Here is an 11,021-nt window from a genome sequence, read left to right on the forward strand (position 1 = left end):
TCCTGGATTCGTCCCAAAATTTGGGACGAATCCAGGAATTCGTCCCAAAAATTTAAATATCTTTAAAAAAAAAACAAAATGGGACACCTTATATACGGACCTAGAGACATCGGAATTTAATGAAATAAATTTCTATGCGTTCGTATCATTGACCTGATCGTAAATATATCCATAAAAATATTTTTTACCAAATATTTTTTTTTTGGAATTTTTTAATTCCAATTTGACCTAATTTGGTATTAAAAATTTGAATCACTTAAAATGTTATTTAAAAAATATGGATGGTGACATATTTATGATCAGGGCAACGATACGAACGTATAGAAACTTGTTTCATCAAATTCCGATATCTCTAGGTCAAGATATAAGCTTTCGGTCTTTGATTTAATTTATTTTAAATTAATTTAAGTTTTGGGACGAATCCTGGATTCGTCCCAAATTTTGGGACGAATCCAGGAATTCGTCCCAAAGTTTGGGACGAATCTCTGGATTCGTCCCAAAATTTGGGACGAATCTAGAGATTCGTCCCAAAAATTGAAATAACTATAAAAAAAAAACAAAATGGGACGCCTTATATACGGACCTAGAGACATCGAAATTTGATGAAATAAATTTCTATGCGTTCGTATCGTTGTCCTGATCGTAAATATATCCATAAAAATATTTTTATTTTTGGAATTTTTAATTCCAATTTGACCTAATTTGGTATTAAAAATTTGAATCACTTAAAATGTTATTTAAAAAATATGGATGGTGACATATTTACGATCAGGACAACGATACGAACGCATAGAAACTTGTTTCATCAAATTCCGATGTCTCTAGGTCAAGATATAAGCTTTCAGACACTAATTTACAATCGTTCACTGCACAACACCTTTTTAGTTAATAGCAACCTATATATGTATAAAAAATATCTACCTAGAGACATCAGAATTTGATGAAACAAATTTCTATGCGTTTGTATCATTGTCCTGATCGTAAATATATACATAAAAATATTTTTTCACAAATATATTTATTTTTAGAATTTTTTAATTCAAATTTGACTTAATTTGGGGTTAATAATTTGAATCATTTAAAATATTAATTAAAAAATATGGATGGTGACATATTTGCGATCAGGGCAACGATACGAACGCATAGAAACTTGTTTCATCAAATTCCGATGTCTCTAGGTCAAGATATAAGCTTTCGGTCTTTGATTTAATTTATTTTAAATTAATTTAAGTTTTGGGACGAATCTCTGGATTCGTCCCAAAATTTGGGACGAATCCATAGATTCGTCCCAAAAATTTAAATATCTATAAAAAAAAAATAAAATGGGACGCCTTATATATGGACCTAGAGACATCGAAATTTGATGAAATAAATTTCTATGCGTTCGTATCGTTGTCCTGATCGTAAATATATCCATAAAAATATTTTTTTCCAAATATTTTTATTTTTGGAATTTTTTAATTCCAATTTGACCTAATTTGGTATTAAAAATTTGAATCACTTAAAATGTTATTTAAAAAATATGGATGGTGACATATTTACGATCAGGGCAACGATACGAACGCATAGAAACTTGTTTCATCAAATTCCGATGTCTCTAGGTCAAGATATAAGCTTTCAGACACTAATTTACAATCGTTCACTGCACAACACCTTTTTAGTTAATAGCAACCTATATATGTATAAAAAATATCTATCTAGAGACATCGGAATTTGATGAAACAAATTTCTATGCGTTTGTATCGTTGTCCTGATCATAAATATATACATCAAAATATTTTTTCACAAATATATTTATTTTTGGAATTTTTTAATTCAAATTTGACCTAATTTGGGGTTAATAATTTGAATCATTTAAAATATTAATTAAAAAATATGGATGGTGACATATTTACCATCAGGGCAATGATACGAATGTATAGAAACTTGTTTCATCAAATTCCGATGTCTCTAGATCAAGATATAAGCTTTCGGTCTTTGATTTAATTTATTTTAAATTAATTTAAGTTTTGGGACGAATCCTGGATTTGTCCCAAATTTTGGGACGAATCCAGGAATTCGTCCCAAAGTTTGGGACGAATCTCTGGATTCGTCCCAAAATTTGGGACGAATCTAGAGATTCGTCCCAAAAATTTAAATATCTTTAAAAAAAAAAACAAAATGGGACGCCTTATATACGGACCTAGAGACATCGGAATTTGATGAAATAAATTTCTATGCGTTCGTATCGTTGTCCTGATCGTAAATATATCCATAAAAATATTTTTTACCAAATATTTTTATTTTTGGAATTTTTTAATTCCAATTTGACCTAATTTGGTATTAAAAATTTGAATCCCTTAAAATGTTATTTAAAAAATATGGATGGTGACATATTTACGATCAGGGAAACGATACGAACGCATAAAAACTTGTTTCATCAAATTCCGATGTCTCTAGGTCAAGATATAAGCTTTCAGACACTAATTTACAATCGTGCACTGCACAACACCTTTTTAGTTAATAGCAACCTATATATGCATAAAAAATATCTACCTAGAGACATCGGAATTTGATGAAACAAATTTCTATGCGTTTGTATCGTTGTCCTGATCGTAAATATATACATAAAAATATTTTTCACAAATATATTTATTTTTGGAATTTTTTAATTCAAATTTGACCTAATTTGGGGTTAATAATTTGAATCATTTAAAATATTAATTAAAAAATATGGATGGTGACATATTTACGATCAGGCCAATGATACGAACACATAGAAACTTGTTTCATCAAATTCCGATGTCTCTAGGTCATGATATAAGCTTTCGGTCTTTGATTTATTTTTTTAAAAATTATTTTAAGTTTTGGGACGAATCCAGAAATTCGTCCCAAAATTTAGGACGAATCCAGAAACTCGTCCCAAATTTAGGGACGAAATTGGGAACAAAAAATATTTGTTCCTAAAAACCCTAGATCTAATTCCCAACCCGATTCTTTTTCCCTTCTCTCTTTTCTTTCCTCTCTCGCCCCCGTTCCCCCTTCTTCCCATCTGCGATTTCCAGGTTTCGGCCACATCTCCGACCGACGACGGCGTGATCTACGACGATCGGCGGTGGAAGGTTTTCGTTTGGTAAGCTAAACGCTCTCAGATTTCTCTCTCTCGGCGTCGCTGGACTCCCTGCCGGCGCGGGCTGGCCGCGGCCAGGCGCTGTCTGGCCGGCGCTGCCTGGCCTTGTGCATGGCCGGCGGGGGCAGCCGCTGTCCTGGCCGGCGGCGGCAGCTGCTGCCTGGCCTCCGGCAGGCCCTCCGGATGGCTATTGCAAGATCATTGTAAGCAATTTTCTTCTCTCAATCTTGAAGGGAATTGGTCAAAGATGGTGAAATTAGTTCAACTCAGCCAAATTGAACAGATTTGGCAATTCTTTGGCTGTTTTACGACCTTACAAGCAACAAGAAGGGAATTAGCTGGAGACAACTACTACAGTATGTGAAAAAAGGTATGCTAGATCTTCTTATTTGCGTTAGTTACAACCAAAATTGATATTGCATTTTTGCCATATAGTTCTGCATTATGCTTACTTGAATAGCATTATCAGCCACATAATCATTGTCATGATGGTCCTCTATGTTTGAACCTGCTCCCACAGCTAGTCAGGAGCTAGTGTTGTAGTGGCCCTGACCCCCAAACGACCACTAGTTTGTTGTTTTTCAGCACAGATGACTAATCAGGTCTAGTGGTGTGTATTTATTCTCGTTTAACCTCCACTCAATGTAATGTGTTTAGAACTATATGCATTGTCATTATAATAATTTTTTGTAGCACCTAGTTTAACAATTATGTGGCCGCCAACAGGGAAGAAATGGGTCTTCACAATATCCAAAGAATCAATTGCCACATTGTTAAACCCAACAAGAACACAATATGGAAGCAATGAATGAAAAGCTCAACCAACTAGACACTTGATACAGATCTCCCACTCCACAAGAAATTAGCATTCTGCGTCCACATTTCACATGAGGGCCTAGGACATGACATGTAATTAGTATTATATAACGGATTGGGTATGAATATAAACTCCGCACTATGCAAAACAAGTGTGCTTTACGATGACCAAAAGATGCAAGTCAGAATTACCTGGTAGGACCAAGAGGAAGATACTTTCCCCTTGGGACAAAGCAGAACAATGAAACGAAATCAAGAAGTCTCTCATGAGTCTCGTAAAGTTTCTTTAGCTCGTCATCTGTCCATTCTTGTTTGTTGTTGTCATGGTTCCGCATATCTCTAGAAATCAAAGGAAACAAGCATAGATCAACATAAAATAAACATTCTAACTTCTTCGCTTGTAATAAATTTGTCATAAGTTACCTGATTAAATCATCTTGTGCCCTGTACATCTCATCAAGTACTTTTAGCATAGGACTAATTAAAGACCCAATACCAATACCACTAGCACCTTGATCTTCCCCATTACTAAGTTGTGATTGTGAAAACTGAGATTGAACACCACCTAGAGATAAAGCATGCAAGAATTCATATATTTGTAGTCGATAAGGCTCTCCAGATCTGATTGCAATAGTGATTAAGGCTTGAGCAGCAATTAGCCGAACCTGTGCATCATCAATGAGCAAGATTCACAATATAACGGATTGGGTAATACCATACTTCACAATATCTCTCTCTCTTTCTCTCTATATGATGTGTCAATTATATTAGGTTGTATCGTAGTTACGATACATGTACTTAGCTTCAAAATAATTCTTATAATTTTATTTACCGTTGTTATGACATGGATGATTATATCGTTGGTAAATATGACTTTTATTAGAATTAGGGTTTTTATTAGAATGTTTAAGGAATTTCACATTTATGTTTTGTTTCCAATTATTCTTTTTACATGGCCATATCGTATAATATTTACAATCTTTCTTGTTAGACATGATCTAGTTTATTTGTTTGTTGTTATGTAGGCAAAGGAGATTTGATGGGGATCAAAGATTTTGTGGCACATGAAGATGACTATATGTATTCTTAGTGTTGTTGGATGGATGATGAACTTATAAAACATTGGGTTGTTGAACTTTGTATCATATTTTCTAGTAGCTAGAACAAGATGGATATTGTAAACTTTGTTGAAAACTTTATACTTCTTGAATTATGAGTTGATCGATGTGTTGAATGCTAAATTTGGATGTGTTGAATGTTAAATTAGGATGTGTTGAATGCATATTATTTGTTATTTGAATTTGGTTTGTATGTATTTGGATTGTATTGTAGAAAGAAATTGAAGCTGAAAAAAATTATTTGAAATAGGGACGAATTTGGCAATGAAAATTATTTGTCCCAATTCTATCGTAATTTGGGACAAAATTATTTTCGTCCCAGAATTCGTCCCAGATTTTGGGACGAATCCACAAAATTCGTCCCAGAATCTGGGACGAATTATGGATTCGTCCCAAAATTCGTCCCAGATTCTGGGACGAATTTTGGGACGAATCTACAAATTTCGTCCCAAATTTCGTCCCAGAATTTGGGACAAATTCTGGGACGAAAATTTATTTTATGTGCAAAGAATTTGGCAAGTTTTTGTTGCCAAATTCGTTGCCAGTTTTGCAACAAATTTATTATTCGTTGCAAAATTAAGAACAAAGATGGCAACAAAAATAATTTTGTCACCGAATTTGTCCCCAAATTCGTTGCAATATTAGGGACAAACTATTTATGTAAATTCGTCCCTAAATTTGTTCCTAAGTTTGCAACAAAAACAGTTTTCGTTGCAAATTTCTATACTTTTTTGCAACGAATTTGGGGACAAAAACTTTTTTCGTCGCCAAATTCGTCCCCAAATTTGTCCCCAAATTTGCAACAATCCATAATTCGTTCCAAAATGTGGCATCAACCATTTTGGGACGAAAAAATTTTCGTCCCAAATTTTGTCGCAAAAATTTTTGCAACGAATTTTTTTTAAAAATTCGTCCCCAATTTTGTCCCGAAATCCTTTATTTTTTGTAGTGCTCAGTCTCTATATGAGAAGGTTGTTTCTTTTGGCGCTTTAAATTTCCTAAATATTTTTTACCCGTGGAGTGTCATTGCTTTGTGAGTATTTGGTCGATAGTGCGGATGAATAGATCACATGCTTCCTATTTTTCCAACCGGTGAATCTACACTTTGCCTTATGTTGTGCTCAAATGGCTTGAGTATCGTGAAATTGAACTATGTTTATTATTTTCAATATAATAAATGGAATTGCATCATTTATTTAACTTGTTCTACTACATGTGACTCATTGCAACCATGATGCTCAGCTTATACCTTCGATATGTCAATATTCTGAAAACGAACAACGTTGACTTGTTAAAGTGTAAATTAAGTCATAAGACATTTGTGCTTGGCAAAAGAAGATTAATGAATGTTTGGATACAAGTTTTTTAAATTCTTTTTATTTTAAGTAATTGTATTTTTAATTAATTTAATTTTAAATTTAATATGATAATTTTAAACTAAATATGGTAATTAGATAAGATGAAATAATTAAAGAAATGATTAAAAAAAGATTGTCACGATACCATTATATCATATTTTGTTGTCTTATTAGTTTGGTTGCGTGTGAAAATTTGTATATATTGTGATCGATGTGATAGCTGATAGCTAGAGGAATTCCGTTATTTTGTGATCGATGGAAATAATTAAAATCAATCATTATATAAATTTTAAAATAGTAGTTTTCTAGAATAAGTTACTAGCTCTATTCCATTATTGCATTATGTGGAGTTTAAATTTAATCAATCGAACTATGTTAGTTATCCTGATTTAAATTATTATGTACTTGGTTAGTCAACTAGCTAGGTCCACGACCATCTTATCTGCATCCACCTAATATATCTCACCTTCCATGCTCCACGCCGGCGTCGATGAGGACGTCGACCACCAGCCGCTTCTCTCCTTTTCTTCCTCTAGCCGTCGTCACCTCTTTTCTCTCTTTTTCTTCCACGACCAAATCACAAGCGTAGAGGATGGTCTTGCCTCGCTTTGGGCTCCTTCCCCCTCCAACAGTGCCACGGCACCAGAAGTCCTCAGCCGCCTCCACCGCCAGCGAGAGCCCCCGCATGAAGCTTGGCGCGCATGAGGTTTCCCTCGCTAGCTTCGCCGCCACAACGTCCATGGACCAAGACGAGAGATTCTCCTCTTCCGCCGACGCCACGAACGAAGCGCCGCCTCCACGACAACCCCAGCTGCCCCCGACAGATACCGCCTTGCAGCCTCCGACGACCATCGCCATTGCCGCTTCCGTCGCTCCTCCTCGCATGTCGTGGCCTCCTCGCGCCAGCGACATCACCGGGAGCGCGCCGCAGCCCCTTGACCAACCACCTCCATGCGCTGCAATCGCTTCCACACGCTGCGGCCAACGGGTTCCGTCGCTAGCGCGCGTCGCCGCCCCCAACGGGCATTGATGCCCCCTCCAGTGGGCGTTGACGTACCTCCAGCAGCGGGCGCCGCTCGTATTGTTTGTCTACGCAGGTCTTCGAGCCAAGATGGTGTTCGATTGGCGAGCCGATGTAGTTCCGGCCATCGAGCCGTTGTGTTTCAATATTCGCACTATTATTATGCTTGTGAGTTATGAGTATTATCCGGCCTACGAGCCACTATCATGTCCGCCCTACGTGCCATCTTTTTGGATCCTTGCTGCATCAGATCCCATGTCGCCGACCTCAGATCCGACTTCTCAGCTGACTCACATCCATCCACTCGTCAGGGCCGCAACGACTCGATCAGCATCGCGATCAGCTCACCGATCCATCCGGGCCCCCCCCCCCCCCCGACAGGGTATGCCACTGTACTCGCCTTGTATTTATTTAGTTGCTCTATCATTATTCGGCTGCTTATATATTCATGGGACCCGCCTCGAGCATCGGGGTACTAGGGACCGGGGTAACCCGGTCGCTGGATACAGGTACTGTTGACCAGAGGACTTCTGACGACTTGGTCAACAACGAAGACAGCTCACCAGCTAGGTCATGGAAATGCCGTCAACACTCCAAACACATCACACCGCAATTCTGTCTTCTCAGATTCCCGACAGGAACATAATTGGCGCCGTTTGTGGGAACTTCGAATTCACTTGATCTGGAACGTGAAGATGGACGACACCAGAAAATTCTGTTATACTCATGACCTTGGTGGGTTTCGACGATCATGTTCTGCTCTCCTCACTCCACGGATATTCGGGAGTCAAGAAATTGAGTCAGATCATCTGCCGATCAGCAGGTCAGTTTCTTTATTATATTCTCTTTCGGTTATAGGATCTGCCATAGTTCCTCGGCCGAAGACCCCCGAGTCGATCGGCCAGGATTATGTTTACGAAGACTCCCGAGCCGATCAGTCGGGATTATATTTGCGAAGACTCCCTAGCCGATCGGCCGAGATTATATTGGTGAAGACTTCCGAGCCGATCGGCTGGGATTATATTTGCGAAGACTCCTGTGTCGATCGACCGGGATTATATTATATTAGAGCCATATGCTCAATTGCGAAGACTCCCGAGCTAATAGGATGGGATTATATTTGCGAAGACTCCCGTGCCGATCGACCGGGATTATATTATATTAGAGTCATAGGCTCAATTGTGAACACTCCCGCGCCGATCGGCCGGGATTATATTTACGAAGACTCCTGCACCGATCGGCCGGGATTATATTATATCAGAGCCACAGGCTCAATTGCGAAGACTTTCGTGCCGATCGACCGGATTTGAGTTATATTAGAGCCAGAGGCTCTAGAAGTCGAGTGGCGACTATAAACCCCAGAGTCTAGTGGCGACTATAAACCCCTGTGAAGACCGTCGAGCGGCGACGTTAAACCCAGGTCTCCATCGGCGATTGAGCGGCGACCTTAAACCCTGCCTTAAGAAGACCGTCGAGCGACGACGTTAAACTCAGGTCTCCACCGATGGTCTAGTGATGACCTTAAACCTTGCTTTAGAAGACCGTCGAGCGGTGATGTTAAACCCAGGTCTCCACCAACGGTCGAGCGGCGACCTTAACCCCTGCCTTAAGAAGACCACCAGCGGTGACGTTAAACTCAGGTCTCCATCGACGGTCGAGCGGCGACTTTAAACCTTTCCTTAGAAGACCATCGAGCGACGACGTTAAACCCAGGTCTCCACCGACGTCGAGCGGTGACCTTAAACCCTTCCTTAGAAGATCGTCAAGCGGCGATGTTAAACTCGAGTCTTCACCTACCAGCTTATCAGAGCATATATCTCCCTCATTCGGGGTCGAGTGGTCTTCACTAGTCACAGACCAGTCTTATTGGATCTTCTATCTCCCCCATTTGGGGCCGAGCGATCATCACATATCGAATCTTCTATCTCCCTCATTCGGGGTCGAGCGATCGTCACATATCGAATCTTCTATCTCCCCCGTTCGAGGTCGAGCGATCATCACATATCGGATCTTCTATCTCCCCCGTTCGGGGTCGAGCGATTGTCACCATCGGATCTCCTATCTCCCCCATTCAGGGTCAACGACCTTCACTGGTCTCGAACCAGCATATCATATTTCCTTATCTCCCCCGTTTGGGGTCGAGTGATCTTCACTGGTCTTGGACCAACATATCATATTTCCTTATCTCTCCCGTTCGGGATCGAGTGATCTTCATTGGTCTTGGACCAACATATCATATTTCCTTATCTCCCCCGTTCGGGGTCGAATGATCTTCACTGGTCTCGGACCAGCTCATCGGATCTCATATCTCCCCCGTTCGGGGTCGAGAGGTCTTCATTGGTCACGGAGCATATCAGAGCAGCTTATCTCCCCCGTTCGGGGTCGAGCTATCTCCAATTGTCGCGAACAAGAGTATCTCTACTGGTTTCGGGCTAGAATATCTCATATGCTCTGCGCCCGCTCTGCTCACGACTTTTGCTTCCGTTCGTCTTCGATTCATGGGCTACACCTCCGTACAACTCACGGGCGGGGCGCTCACTCGGCTAATGACTTTTTCTTGCGTGCGCTTTCGATTCATGGGATATACTCCCGTTCAATTCACAGGCGATGCGCCCGTTCGGCTCACAACTTTCGTTTCTGTGTGCATTCGATTTCACGAGCTATGCTCCCGCTCGGTTTTCGGGCTCCACTCTTGCTCGGCGCTGCTTCGTCGCTCGCTCGGTATTCGCTTATACACTCACATGGCGTTCAGTCGAGAGTTTGTCTGACAGTTGCTTGGCACTATTTGTCATCGCCTAGTCGGCATCTTCGCGGTTGCGCGCTCGACATCGTTTGCCTGACGTCTATCCACTCGATTTCCATCCATCCGATCTCCCGGTCGGCATCTTCGCGGTCGCGCGCTCCGCATCGTCCGCCCGACGTCTATCCACTCTATTTCCATACATCCGATCGCTCGGTCGGCATCTTCGCGGTCGCGCGCTCGACATCGTCCGCCCGACATCTATCCACCCAATCGACATCCTTCCAATCGCCCGGTCGACATTTTCGCGGTCGTGCCCTCGGCATCGCTAGTTCGCTCGGTCTGCTCAGCATCCCGTGTGTCTCTCGGTCGACTATCGTTTTCCTTGTCACTCGGTTGACGTTTTGTCGTTCGCTCAGCATTGGCCCAGTTATCGACTTGGTGTTATTTCTCGTAGTTCGCTAGGCAACGCTACCTTCTCTCACATGACACCATTTCCATAGCGGTCGCTCGTGAGGCATCACCTGATGGGTTCAACGATTTGATTCTACACTCTAGAATGATCCAGTTGTGGTGATAGACTATCCAGTCAATAGGACTCCGCCTCCTTCGACTAGACTGGAAGGGGAGGCTTGTGATGCAGATATGCTCTTGAGGCCCAAAGGAAATAAGGGAGAAGATGGAGGGCATTTTTGTCATTTCACACATTAAGGGTTTTTTTGTTTATAAGGGGTACTGTTCACATATCGTAGGAGAAGAGGAGGGTTCTGGGTTGGGTCGCGCCAGGGAGGCGCTTTTTCCTCCCTTCCATGCTCCTCGCCGGCGCCGATGAGGACGCCGGCCACCAGCCGCTTCTCTC

General features: G+C 40.8%; 1 long non-coding RNA gene across 1 annotated transcript; it reads left to right on the top strand.

The window, feature by feature from the left end:
- Positions 1–2,969: 2,969 nt before the first annotated feature.
- LOC122056484 lies at positions 2,970–5,000 on the top strand. Its single transcript, XR_006133184.1, has 3 exons — positions 2,970–3,112; positions 3,343–3,479; positions 4,951–5,000. It is a non-coding gene; the product is annotated as an uncharacterized LOC122056484 (long non-coding RNA).
- The last annotated feature ends 6,021 nt before the right edge of the window (positions 5,001–11,021 follow it).

This window comes from Zingiber officinale, chromosome 3B (assembly GCF_018446385.1).
Source record: "Zingiber officinale cultivar Zhangliang chromosome 3B, Zo_v1.1, whole genome shotgun sequence".
In the NCBI taxonomy this organism is placed as follows: domain Eukaryota; kingdom Viridiplantae; phylum Streptophyta; class Magnoliopsida; order Zingiberales; family Zingiberaceae; genus Zingiber; species Zingiber officinale.